This window comes from Carassius carassius, chromosome 30 (genome assembly GCF_963082965.1).
Source record: "Carassius carassius chromosome 30, fCarCar2.1, whole genome shotgun sequence".
NCBI classification, from domain to species: domain Eukaryota; kingdom Metazoa; phylum Chordata; class Actinopteri; order Cypriniformes; family Cyprinidae; genus Carassius; species Carassius carassius.
Genome location: NC_081784.1, coordinates 392299 through 407500, shown reverse-complemented (window position 1 = coordinate 407500; position 15202 = coordinate 392299). Strand labels below are relative to the sequence as shown.

General features: G+C 42.0%; 1 protein-coding gene across 2 annotated transcripts in view; it reads right to left on the bottom strand.

The window, feature by feature from the left end:
* Window positions 1-15202, bottom strand: part of LOC132110369 (inositol polyphosphate-5-phosphatase A-like) — a 162212-nt gene that overhangs the window by 124740 nt on the left and 22270 nt on the right. The gene's annotated exons all lie outside the window — the stretch shown is intronic.

Sequence of the window (15202 nt, the reverse complement as noted above, 5' to 3'; positions counted from 1 at the left end):
CACACACACACACACACACACACACACACACACACGTTTGTTTTTGTGTAAAGTGTGTTCATCCCATAGGTGTAATGGTTTTTATTCTGTACAAACTGTATATTCTATGGCCCTACACCAACCCTACACCTAACCCTAACCCTCACAGGAAACTTTCTGCATTTTTACTTTCTCAAAAAAACTCATTCTGTATGATTTATAAGTGTTTTGAAAAATGGGGACATGGGTTATGTTCTCATAAGTCACCCTCTCCTTGTAATACCTGTGTCATACCCATGACATTATACACACACACACACACACACACAGCAGTAATGATGGGACGGTTCTGAAGACTCTCAGATTATCAAAACACCCGCTTATCAAAGTTAATTTGCAGTTAATTAGAGGAGAAATCCGCTGGAGGCCTGCTGCGCCTCCACACAGATCCGGCCTGGTTCACACTGCCTCCCGGGATTCAGAGCGCTCCCATTTAGACACACGTACTTCAGGAGCGCCGTGAGAACACGAGTCACGAGCAGAAGAACAGCGAGCGCTGGGATAACAGGTGCTTCCAGCACCGCTGCTTTTAGAGAAAATACCTTCACATTCCGGAGAAAAAGAGAGTTTCAGATCCACGTGCAAACACTCATTATTCAAACTACAGATCAAACTGATTACCAGAGAAACACATGCACCACTGATCACATCACAATACCATGGTACTCCAAGAGATACCCTAGTACTTCAGTTCAGTGGCATGTCTACATACAAGTCAAGCTTATATTAGAGGTTCAGAGAGATCCACGTCCCGTTACAAATCAAGCGCAACATTGTAATCATCATCACATATTCATGAGCAAATATAGTGGAACCTCCCGCATCTCCTGAAGAGCAGAGGAGCATCACGGCAAACAGAGGCCAACCTTGAACAAACGCCGTCTGAATGTTTGCAGAACACACTCTGGAGTCACTGCGGTCCTGAACACAGGAGCCACAAACATCTGCTGGATCACACACACTGACAGAACGATCACAGAACAACACACGAGCGATCAGGCCTCAGGTTTATCACCAAGGAACATGATGAGCTGGAGATCAGTGACCGACCGTCAGATAAACCAGGACAGAGAGTCTAGGGAGACTCAGGACTAAAAATACTGACAGAGAGAGAGAGAGTGGGCGGGTCTCCACAGATGCGCGTCTCTGATTGGCTGCTGGGATCTCTCAGTGGGAATCACTGGATCTGTTTTCAGTCGTACGGTTACACAGACACAGATCTCATGATTTGATCCGAAACTTCATTAAACGTAAAATATTCAGAGAACCCTGTCAAATGGTACGTTACTGTATATTAAGAGTTAAAACTATTACAAAAGTTAATACATTCAGAATTGTATTTTTGTGTTGTATACGGAATATAAAAAAATAGATACATTTAATATTAAGCATTTCTTGTTATATTGATTCAGAGCATAAAGGGACATGAAGTTATCAGTTGAATGAACAGATTAGTTAATTGTAATATTAACTGGCAGCTGATATAAATAATCATAATTAATTATAATTAATTGTAATTATGTGCATCTTAGGAGTTTATTTGCTGCAATCAAGTTAAACGAATTGAAAAAATTTTAGTTAAGAATTTTTTAATGGTTTCAACTTTAGTTTCAGTTTGAGTTTTGGTTCACTATAATAAATATATAACTACATTATTTAAATAGTGGCTGTCATAGAAAAAATAACTTTTGTTTTTCAAACATACATTGAATAATGTCATCAATATTTAGCACAAATTTTATGAATATGCAATATAGTGCATTTATATTTTGAATTTATATGAATTCTTTTGTTCTAGCTAACTACGGTCTTCATTTCTAGATAAACACAGTGATCACTCTTTTGCCACATTAAAGTGCAAAAAAAATAAAATATTTCTAACTTGAATTTAGTTATAAAACTTTTTTTTATAAGTGATAAAGCACGAAGCTCACTGTGATTCACTGCGCTACAAATAATGTTTAGAGAAGTTTTGTTCACGCATCAAATGAAAACAGCACAGACTGAAAGATCAAAATTTAGATCATTATAACGAAGATAAATTAATTGATATTGGCTGAACTTTAACCCCAACTCCAGCGGCCCGACAGCAGCTTTCAGGAGGAGCATCCTGTCAGTGGAAAAGTACACACACAAAACAAACAGACACGTGTGTGCTGCATCTACACAAACAAAACCGACAAATACAGAGCAGAGGATACAGTCACGCTAATGATACTGACACACACACACACACACACACACACTCAGAGAGATGAACAAGATCAACTCATCACCAGCACTCAGCATCAACACACCCACACACACACACACACACTATCTCTCCCTATCACACACACAAACATGCACGCACTCTCACAAACTCACACACACTATCTCTCTCTATCACACACACACACACACTATCTCTATCACACACACAGACACACACACTATCTCTATCACACACACAGACACACACACACACTATCTCTATCACACACACAGACACAGACACACACACACACACTAACTCTCTTTATCACACACACACACACACACACACACAATCTCTCTCTCTATCACACACACACACTATCTCTCTCTATCACACACACAGACACACACACACACACACACACACACACACTATCTCTCTTTATCACACACACACACACACACACACACAATCTCTCTCTATCACACACACACACACACTATCTCTCTCTATCACACACACAGACACACACACACACACACACACACTCTATCAAACACACACACACACACACACACACTATCTCTCCCTATCACACACACAGACATGCACACACTCTCACACACACTCTCTCTCTCTATCACACAGACACACACAATCACACGCTTGCTTGCGGTTGTCCATCGAATCCGATGATGATTTTAACGATGAGTTTTCTGATGGCTGAATAATCTGATCTTGGATCCACAGGTTCTATTGCAGGTGGGGCATATATACATGCTATTGGTGTTACTGGTATTTATGGGTGTGTTTCTCCTGAGCCTTCTTTGTTGTCTCCTAACTGTCCTTTCCTCCTCCAGTGCTTGGGTCCCATCTAGACACTGCTGCCACCAGGTGTTACGGTCAGCACCCATGTTCTCCAAGTCCCCAGGTTTTATTTTTCACCTCTTAAGCATTGTTTTCATTTGGTTTTTAAAGTGTTTCTTCTGGCCTCCAGCAGAGCGCTGGCCTAGTTGTAGCTGGCCATATAGCACTCTGCGGGGCAGATGGTTGTAGGGCATTCTAAAGACATGCCCCAGCCAGCGCAGTTGGTGCTGGGTGATTGTGGCCTCAATACTCTTGCAGCCTGTTCTCCTCAGGATCTCAGTGTGAGGCACTCTGTCACACCAAGTGATTCCCAGGATGTGCTGGAGACAGCAGATGTGGAAGTGTTCCAGGGACTTGATGTGGCGGCTGTAAGTAACCCATGCTTCACAGCTGTAGAGGAGGGTGGTGATGCAGACTGCTTGGTAGATGCATATTTTTGTGTTCAGATGAAGGTTCTTGTTCAGAAAAACCCGCCGCCGGAGTCTCCCAAAGGCAGCTGATGCTTGTTTGATTCTGTTCTGGACCTCATTGTCAATGCTATTGTCTTCAGAGATAATACTCCCCAGGTATTTGAATGATGGCACAATTGATATTTTTTCATCTCCAACATAGAAGATGGGTGGTGCGGGTGGGATGTTGGCACTCAACTGGCAGATTACCACTGTTTTGGAGGTGTTGATGGTCAGCCCCATCCTGCTATATGCCCTCACTGCTGCATCTAGGACAGACTGGAGGTCTTGTGGAGAGTGAGATACGAGAGTGCAGTCATCTGCATACTGCAGCTCAAGTATCCTCACTCTGTGCAGTTTGGTGGTTGATTGCAGTCTCCTGATATTAAAGAGGTTACCATCCAACCTGTATGCTACTGTCACTCCACTGTTGTCTTGTATTCCCTTGTGGAGAAGCTGGGTGACACAAATGAGGAAGACGTTAAAAAGCACTGGTACCAGTACACACCCCTGCCTTACCCCTGTGCGCACAGGGAAAGGGCTAGACTGTTGACCTCCTATTGTCCCCCTAGCAGTCATTCCATCATGAAACTGACGAAGGATGTTGACAAACTTAGTGGGGGATCCAAACCGGAGGAGGACTTCCCACAAGAGATCTCTCTGCACAGTGTCGAAGGCTTTGGAGAGGTCGACAAAAGCCATAAACAGGTCTTTATGCTGCTCCCTGCACTTTTCCTGAAGTTGCAGGGTTGTTAAGACCATCTCGACTGTGCTGAATAAGGGTTTTCTTAGGGTTTCCTGATGTTCTTTGTGCATATTGCTTAGTAGGTTATGGATGGACTCGGAGTTGTTGTCTTGATGGTTTTTGCTCTTATAGCCGATTGTTTGGGCTGCTGCTTGATGAAGGGCTGTAGTAATAGAGGTCCACTGCTGTTCTGTGGCATTACCATCCCTCAGGTGGAGTTCTAGCCCCCCTAGTTTCTCAGCCAGGGAGCGACGAAACTCATTCCTTGCAGTGATATCTTCCAGGCGGACACAGTCTAGTCGCCTCCTACTAGATCCTCGTTTTCGCATGGGGGGGCGCACTTTCATGAGTACCTTGGTCATAATCATGCGAAGATCTGTCCAGCATTCCGCACCTCTCATGGCCCGGGTTATGAGAACGTCTCTGAGGTCACAACGTCTCACGATGACATAATCAATCAGGTACCAATGTTGGGAACGTGGGTGCATCCATGATGTTTAGTATTTGGTCCTTTGCTGAAAAATGGTGTTGGTTATGGTCAGGTTGTCCTCAGAGCAGAGGGTAAGTAACCTCATGCCATTTGAGTTGGCCTGACCAATCCCATGCCTGCCAAGTACTCCTTTCCATATCCTACTGTTCTGCTTAACACGAGAATCGAAGTCTCTAAGCAGGAGGATCTTGTTGTTCTTGGGGATCAGGTGGAGAGCCTCATCCAGTGTTTGGTCAAAAGAGTCTTTAGACTCACTGTCAGATGGTAGAGTTGGAGCATACACACTTAGAAGTGGAATAGCGGTTCTTCACCAGGGGGATACGGAGGGTCATCAGTCTTTCACTGATGCCCACAGGAGTTTCAGTGAGTCTTGGCAGTAGTGTGTTCTTAATTGCCAGTCCCACACCATGCAGATGTTGTCCACCTGTGGGATAGCCTTTCCAGTAGAAGGTGTAGCCCATGCCCTCCTCTGTTAGAGACCCCTCATCAAGGAGCCTGTTTTCACTCAGGGCAGCAATGTCGATATCATAGCGGTGCAGCTCGGCTGCAACCAGCGCTGTTCTTCTATGGGGTCTTTCAGACCTGCCATAGGAGTCCAGGAAAGTTCTTATGTTCCATGTTGCCAGTTTAAGGTTGTAGGATTTGTTTCTTCTGTTTCGACCGCAGAAGTGGAATGACCCGACAGGTGCGGTATCCTGTCCAGGTATGAGTTGAGTGGGCATTTTTTAGGCCACCTTTTCTAGACCCTTCCTCAACTTGAGGTGAGCAGTGCAGTCCCTGAATAGGGCTGCTCAGTCGCACAGGGGTCTGCCGAGAACAGCTGCCACTCAACCCCAGCTGTTAGCGACCAATACCCTGTGCCGCTGACAAACCTGCCCCCGTCGTCAGACACCCCATCGCCGCCAGACTTCAACCAGATGTAGATCCAGGTAATATTCACCATGGTCAGAGGTGGAAACCTGCGGATGTAATTTTTAAAGTGCTTTAGGGGGTGCGCTCTCTCCAGTAGCACTATCTTCACCATGATGAGGTAAGTCTGGTGGCATGGGTAAGCCCAGGACGACATGCTCCCCATCCTGGCTGCAGGAGGCTGCCGGGACCTAGCTCTGTTTAGGCCCGCCTATTGCGCACCGCCAGCGCATTGCTTTTCTGTTGGGGTGTGCTCCCTTAGCCTTGCCTCGAGACGCTTACCCACAAGGCAGGGAGGCTATTTACCCATAGCTGGGGCAGTGGTTGACGGGCATCAGGGCATGTCGACCGTGTGGTGGGCCTGCACACCACATCTCTGGGGCCCACTGCTGCTCCGAGATCCCCTGCAGTTCAGCCTGGGACTGCGAGGTACCCAGTTACCATGTGTGGCCACGAGGAGGCACTGCAAAAGTCTTGGTGGTGGAGAGGCTGTGTACTGGCAGAGGAGACTTACGCACTCGGCTCCTCTTTTCACCCCTATAAGGGGGCTAGCCAGCGGCGGTAGCTAAAAAGCAGAAAGTTGCAAGCAGCATGCAGCATAAAGCATGGACTAACTACAATAATGCAAAAATGATCGTTAAAGGCAGTTCATCATTGGATTCAGTTATGTCATCTCTATTCAGTTAAATAGCGTCTGTGCATTTATTTGCAATCAAGTCAACGATATCGCTGTAGATGAAGTGTCCCCAACTAAGCAAGCCAGAGGCGACAGCGGCAAGGAACCGAAACTCCATCGGTGACAGAATGGAGAAAAAAACCTTGGGAGAAACCAGGCTCAGTTGGGGGGCCAGTTCTCCTCTGACCAGACGAAACCAGTAGTTCAATTCCAGGCTGCAGCAAAGTCAGATTGTGCAGAAGAATCATCTGTTTCCTGTGGTCTTGTCCTGGTGCTCCTCTGAGACAAGGTCTTTACAGGGGATCTGTATCTGGGGCTCTAGTTGTCCTGGTCTCCGCTGTCTTTCAGGGATGTAGAGGTCCTTTCTAGGTGCTGAACCACCATCTGGTCTGGATATGTACTGGATCCGGGTGACTGCAGTGACCCTCTGATCTGGACACAGACTGGATCTGGTGGCTACGGTGACCTCGGAACAAGAGAGAAACAGACAAATATTAGCGTAGATGCCATTCTTCTAATGATGTAGCAAGTACATAGGGTGTTATGGGAAGTGTTCCCGGTTCCGGTTTACCTAATTAATGCAGCCTAAAAATCCTTTAACGGATTTGGATATTAAAAGCATATTAGTATGTTATGTGTATGCCAGGTTAAAGAGATGGGTCTTTAATCTAGATTTAAACTGCAAGAGTGTGTCTGCCTCCCCAACAATGTTAGGTAGGTTATTCCAGAGTTTGGGCGCCAAATAGGAAAAGGATCTGCCACCCCCAGTTGATTTTGATATTCTAGGTATTATCAAATTGCCTGAGTTTTGAGAACGTAGCGGACGTAGAGGATTATAATGTAAAAGGAGCTCATTCAAATACTGAGGTGCTAAACCATTCAGGGCTTTATAAGTAATAAGCAATATTTTAAAATCTATGCGATGCTTGATAGGGAGCCAGTGCAGTGTTGACAGGACCGGGCTAATATGGTCATACTTCCTGGTTCTAGTTAGAACTCTTGCTGCTGCATTTTGGACTAGCTGTAGTTTGTTTACTAAGCGTGCAGAACAACCACCCAATAAAGCATTACAATAATCTAACCTTGAGGTCATAAATGCGTGGATTAACATTTCTGCATTTGACATTGAGAGCATAGGCCGTAATTTAGATATATTTTTGAGATGGAAAAATGCAGTTTTACAAATGCTAGAAACGTGGCTTTCTAAGGAAAGATTGCGATCAAGTAGCACACCTAGGTTCCTAACTGATGATGAAGAATTGACAGAGCAACCATCAAGTCTTAGACAGTGTTCTAGGTTATTACAAGCAGAGTTTTTAGGTCCTATAATTAACACATCTGTTTTTTCAGAATTTAGCAGTAAGAAATTACTCGTCATCCAGTTTTTTATATCGACTATGCAATCCATTAGTTTTTCAAATTGGTGTGTTTCACCGGGCTGCGAAGAAATATAGAGCTGAGTATCATCAGCATAACAGTGAAAGCTAACACCATGTTTCCTGATGATATCTCCCAAGGGTAACATATAAAGCGTGAAGAGTAGCGGCCCTAGTACTGAGCCTTGAGGTACTCCATACTGCACTTGTGATCGATAGGATACATCTTCATTCACTGCTACGAACTGATGGCGGTCATATAAGTACGATTTAAACCATGCTAATGCACTTCCACTGATGCCAACAAAGTATTCAAGTCTATGCAAAAGAATGTTGTGGTCAATTGTGTCAAACGCAGCACTAAGATCCAATAAAACTAATAGAGAGATACACCCACGATCAGATGATAAGAGCAGATCATTTGTAACTAAGAAGAGCAGTCTCAGTACTATGATACGGTCTAAATCCTGACTGGAAATCCTCACATATACCATTTTTCTCTAAGAAGGAATATAATTGTGTGGATACCACCTTTTCTAGTATCTTGGACAGAAAAGGGAGATTCGAGATTGGTCTATAATTAACTAGTTCTTTGGGGTCAAGTTGTGGTTTTTTGATGAGAGGCTTAATAACAGCCAGTTTGAAGGTTTTGGGGACATGTCCTAATGACAATGAGGAATTAATAATAGCCAGAAGAGGATCTATGACTTCTGGAAGCACTTCTTTCAGGAGCTTAGATGGTATACATGCAGATAAACAGCAGGACTGAACTAATGTGCAATGATGAACACGCCCTCCTTCAGTCTCTCTTCACATCATATTAATATGAATTATGAAAACACTGCAATGTGATTTCCCCAACAACATAATCAATATAATAATCCTGATTCCAACCCTTAATATGAATGTCTGAATAGAAAATGTGTACATATTTAGTTTATTTTAATGATATTTTGTTATTGTTTTACCTTGCAGACATTGTTTTAGATTTCACTGATATTAAAATTTTTAGCTAAAAAGTCTTGTATAATTTTGTGTTTTTGTCATTTTTATGTGTTATTCTTTATATATATATTTATTATAACCTTTATTTAAACAGGAAAAGTCCCATTGAGACACAGTCTCTTTTACAAGGGAGTCCTGTATAGCACGTGCAATCATAGGTTACAAGACAATAAATTAAAATATAAAATACAATGCAGATTTGCACAAAATTTACAATATATTTGCATGTGAAGATGCAGTGACTTTAAAATATATAAACAAACAAAAATAGTGGCTAGAAGTCAATATCCACCCACCATTAATTAAAGCAATTACACATGTCCGTCCGCATATCCAATATTCTTTTTTTAAAAGCAGCTAATGAAATCAGCGCACCAATCTTTAGTCTAGACTGTAGTTCATTCCAGGACGAAGGACCATAGAATGACAGACCCCTCTTTCCTGCTTCAGTCCTCATTCTTGGTACATTAAAAAGTAGTACATCACTAGATCTTAATCGATATGTACTTTGGATACGAACAAATTTTAAACAAATATAAGACGGCAAAATACCTAAAATCGCTTTATAAATAAAAATGTACCAATGTCGCATCCTGCGCGATTTAAGTGACGGCCAATTTACCATATTGTATAAGATGCAATGATGTGTCTGATAGCCAGCATTTGTAATGAACCTGAGAGCCGCATGATAAAGAGGGTCTAGTATTGAAAGAGTAGATGGACAAGCAAATTGATAGATGATATCCCCATAATCTATCTGAGACAGGAATAATCCTGCAACCAGTCTTTTTCTTATAGTCCTAAAAAAGCAAGATTTTAATCTATATAAGAATGCCAGAGTGAACTTAAGTTTCATAGCATATCAACTGCAGGCGGCAGATCCTTTTCCTATTTGGCACCTAAACTCTGGAATAACCTACCTAACATTGTTCGGGAGGCAGACACACTCTTGCAGTTTAAATCTAGATTAAAGACCTATCTCTTTAACCTGGTTTACACATAACATACTAATATGCTTTTAATATCCAAATCCGTTAAAGGATTTTTAGGCTGCATTAATTAGGTAAACCGGAACCGGAAACACTTCCCATAACAACCTATGTACTTGCTACATCATTAGAAGAATGGCATCTACGCTAATATTTGTCTGTTTCTCTCTTATTCCGAGGTCACCGTAGCCACCAGATCCAGTCTGTGTCCAGATCAGAGGGTCACTGCAGTCACCCGGATCCAGTACGTATCCAGACCAGATGCTGGATCAGCACCTAGAAAGGACCTCTACATCCCTGAAAGACAGCGGAGACCAGGACAACTAGAGCCCCAGATACAGATCCCCTGTAAAGACCTTGTCTCAGAGGAGCACCAGGACAAGACCACAGGAAACAGATGATTCTTCTGCACAATCTGACTTTGCTGCAGTCTGGAATTGAACTACTGGTTTTGTCTGGTCAGAGGAGAACTGGCCCCCCAACTGAGCCTGGTTTCTCCCAAGGTTTTTTTCTCCATTCTGTCACCGATGGAGTTTCGGTTCCTTGCCGCTGTCGCCTCTGGCTTGCTTAGTTGGGGACACTTCATCTACAGCGATATCGTTGACTTGATTGCAAATAAATGCACAGACACTATTTAACTGAACAGAGATGACATCACTGAATTGAATGATGAACTGCCTTTAACTATCATTTTGCATTATTGACACTGTTTTCCTAATGAATGTTGTTCAGTTGCTTTGATGCAATGTATTTTGTTTAAAGCGCTATATGAATAAAAGTGACTTGACTTGACTAATCCATGTATATATAAGCTGAAGCGTTTCATTACAGAGTTTATCTGATGCTTGCTGACGTTTCCTACAGGAACAGAGAGAAACAGCAGAGAGGAAGTCAACACGTTAGTTACTGGACTACTAATGAAGTAACCACACACACACACACACACACACACACACACTATCTGATCTGAAACAGGTTTGTGTCAGATAACACTGAAGGAAGCTCATATTTTCAGTAGTCCATCAGGATTCCTGGTGAAACAGAAGAACACAAGTGTTTGCATCCCTACAGTCACACACACACACGGAGGAAAACGTTTCAGAAATAAAACCCTGCAGACGTCAGTGACAGTCACAGCCGTAATAAACCGGAAACAAGGTGTGAAATCCAGTTATGGCCCGAGCAGAACATCAGACTGAGCTCCAGAGACCCCAGCGGACCGCACTGATGCATTCTGGGACAAACGTGATTAGTGAGGGAACAGCACAGCAACTGCTCGACATTAGTAAACTGTCTAAAGGCTTTCAGAAGGAGACAACATTCAATATTTAATCACATGTTTAGACATCCATAAATGCTTTACAAAGTCTCTCAAAACTCAAATGGACGCTAGTAAAAAAGATGACTAGCATTCAGTACTTGTTAAACGTTTGGACACATCCACCTTTTAAAATACTAGTAAAGTCATCAAAACTATGAACTAAAAGAAATATAAGAATTATGTAATGACCCCAATGACCCAGAGATGTGAAAAATTTTACATCTCATATATATATATATATATATATATATATTGTTAACAATAAAAACCCAATTTTTCAAATAATTATTATTATTATGATTATTATTATTATAAATGGTATATATTAGTTAAATTAAAAAAAACAGTACAATTCGTATGTGGCTGAGTGTGTTGTGTTTATACTGAAGTACCACAGTATTACCGCACTACTGTCACACTGCATCTATATAAAGCTGTGCAGGACGTGACAGCCGACCTTATGACCTTTCACCCTTACCTGACCTCTGACCTCCATCTTCTACAATGAGAGCTGCTCCCAATGACATCCACAAACACAACAGAGTCTAAAACTAACAGACGGAGGAAAAGAAAACCAGGGCAATGAAACTTACATTGGAAAGGCACTCTAGTTTTACAGTCCCATAAACACTTCCTGTGTGACTACAGGAAAACCCTACCACGAAGACGTCAATCGAAGCGCTTTACACACAGAGAATAACACACACTCCACGTCTCCAAGTGTAAACAGGAAGAGCTCACAAAGCGAGCAGACGAGAAAGACTGGACTTCCTGTTCAGCCCGATACAGACCCTTCCATCAGATCAGTCCAGCTCTTGAGACATGAGAAGCTGTAAATACGAGCGGTTCAGTTTTATTTTGCATTTCTGTCATTGTCAATCATTTTTCTGTGTGTTTATAGTTTTTGTATTTTAACTATGAAATTTATTTCAGTTTTAATTCTTTTAGTACATCAAGTAGGCTAAATGAAAATGAGAAATGCATATATATCTAACACTCCTTGGACACAGAAGGATCTTCCGGTTCTCTTATCTCCCGCTGCTCTCGGCTCTCAGCTTCCTGTTTGCAGTCAAGCAGGACAAACATGGAAAACATTTCACAGTCCGTCACATCTGCAGCAGAAGCCTGATAGAGATATAATGTTAGTTTTCCTGCTCCAGACAATGAAGCAGCGAGAGAGAGAGAGAGAGAGAGAGCGAAGGGTTCAAGCACCACCTCGCCCTGGATGTGTTTATGATGGAAACATTAACACACTTACGAAGGAAGAAAAACACCAGAGGCCAGAAATTAACATCTTCAAGACTTTCACAGAACGCATGCGAGCAGAAAACATGAAATCCAGTCATACAAATTGAATTCACTGTATAACACCAAATATTACAGATTTTGGCTAAATCTGGGTGAATTGATTTTAATAGTAGGGAAAATTCAATGCGACAAGTGAATTAAACAAGAAAAACAAAGCACCCAGTAAAGCAAAAATAAACGTTATATATTTTATCCTTTATTACGCAGTCAGCTGGGTTCTGGTTCTCAAAACTCCCAGAAGCTCGTTCTACAACATTATTGTATACTCACTGATGAGACATTCAGATAGTGATAAGAATGTGAAAAAAGGCCGGAAGTCACCCAAACATAAACACCAGAATGTAAAAGGAATTATTTTACGCTTTTAAATGGTTTCATTTTCATTTGTACTTTTCAAATCAATGAAAAAAATATTTTTGCATATTTTTTAATAGAATTGCACCGTGCTCACATTTACTTGTGCATTAATTTACAAAAAAATACACCGGTTCTGCGTCTTAATAAATGCATTTCCTGTCAAGAAAAAAGGGGAAAAGGGCAGTTTTGAGCAGGGTGGCCAAGCTGTAGTGCAGACGAGATGTGCTGATGCGAAGCGCGCTCTGAGAGAGTTCATGGATTCGAAGGCTGGTTTCTTCCAGGCTTGATTTCTTCAGCTCTCAATCACTGTGTTATATGTGTGGATCATTTACATCTCATCTCACTGACACACATTACTGCAGATATAGAGCACAGATGCATATTTACATCAGTTTGTGTCAGTATCTGCTCTACTGTTAGAAAGATCTCACTGATTTACATCACAAGCAGCAGAATTTCATTATCAGCATCTGCAGCAAATTCTGATCTTTGAATCCATATTTTAAAGCAATAACAGACTAAAGTCCATCCAGCAGCTCACTTGTCATCCATTAATGACTTCAAATCAATCCAGAACAACAACGCTGGAGCTTAACGGTGCTTTAACAGAGCAACATCCTCCTGCGGATCAGCCCACATCCCGGCCAGAACCAACCCAGAGAACGTGCTGTGGGTTTATTCATTTCCTCAGATCTAGCCTCTAAATCTACTTCAGTTCAAATGGTTTTGATAGTTACTCAACTTTCCATCACATCCGGAGGCCAGGAATTGGTGGATTTCTACTCATTTCAGTACAGAATCTACTTTAGAAAACTGGAGTATACAGCAGTTCACAGTGAGCAGAAACAGAGCGTTTCATGTCATATTCACATGCAAGGTACAATGCATTTACACAAGGAATCTTCCTCTTGGTTTGTGTGTCATCATCGAATGCAGAAGCAATGGATGTAACTGATAAGACACATTCCCTGCTTTTAATATCTGAAGAATGAATGCAACAGCTGAACATTTAGAAAGACCTGTGAGCCAACTGTTCCAATACTACTTTACTGAAGTATATATTATATATGGACTCTGTTTGACACATTTAAAACAGAGTCCAGAAAATTTTAAATGGAGAGCACAGAATCTGGGGGAAAAAATAAAACGGGAAAATCTCCTCAGTGTCATGTTGGCTAGTGACCCTGCTGTCATGTGACAGGAAGTAGTGACTGAATCATTGAATTGGAATTGGACCTCATCCGTCCTGCACATCCAGTTTGTTCATGAAGAACAGCTTCCTCATTCCTCACGAATCTCCAGAACGCGGCACCGTGATCCATCATGATACGCCGGAGGAGGAAACATCATTCTGAGCGAGAATGAGAGGAAGGAACGCAAACACACACACACACACACACACACACACACGTGCCAAATCAACACAAACAACAATAAAGAGACTCGTCATATAGGAGCACACACGGGAATCTGGGACATGATCCCGTCTCTGAAAGATCCTCTCCAAACACAAGATCAGGAGAACATCACCACTGCCAAACACAGAACTAAATAGAGCCGGAAACAGCTCACATATGAGGCCATCCTTAAAAATATTCTTGTTTGCCTAGCCCGACCGACCCTGTCAATTTAGCACCAACTCAATTTTTTTTTTTTTGCTTTTAGTCCGACCGACTTGCCGATTGTAAATTTGCGTTAAGACCGACCAATTTTTTTTACTCTCAAAACAACTAATACAAACGCAATAGAATACTATTAATTATATTTAAGTATTGTAAATATATAAATTGCCTTGGCCTACATACAAATGAAGGCTATCTTCTTTAATTAAAAAAAACCCTTGACGTCATCTGTATTCACACGGATGTCACACTGTGTCCTGTGCGTTCGCTTCGTCTCAGACTCTCACTCACTGTCAGAGTCAGCGGTTCGCGCTTGGTAATGATGGCTGCGCCTGCAGTAAACTAAATGTTCGCGGTCACTGTTCAAAGTCATACGGGTTCAGGCACCATAATACATCTAAAAACATTCATTAAAACAGCTCGACACCGCTTTAACTTGGCACAAAGTTCTGGAAAAACTGTGCCCAGATCTTTTCCCATCCCTTCTCCTCTCTACTGTCTAAAACCGTGACCGTGTCGACTGTCACTTTATGTTCGAGAATCTATTGCACGAATCAAGCACGAATCAACCAACACAAGCTTCGAAAACGAAAATAAGAAAATGATTTTAACGACCTTCTCTCGGAGCGCGACCAGGTTTTTTTTTTTTGAACCGGCGTCACACAGCAACTGCAGCTTCGGACAAACACGCATAACAGCAAATAATACTCCTGCACAATGTTTCTCTTTTTACAACAGAAATGTGAATTCAGCCGGTGTTCAGTCTCATACAGTTTCGGGCTTGAATCGCCTAGGGCTGTCAAAATAGCTGAAAAAAACTAAATTCAAATTTTTTACTTAAATATGATCAGA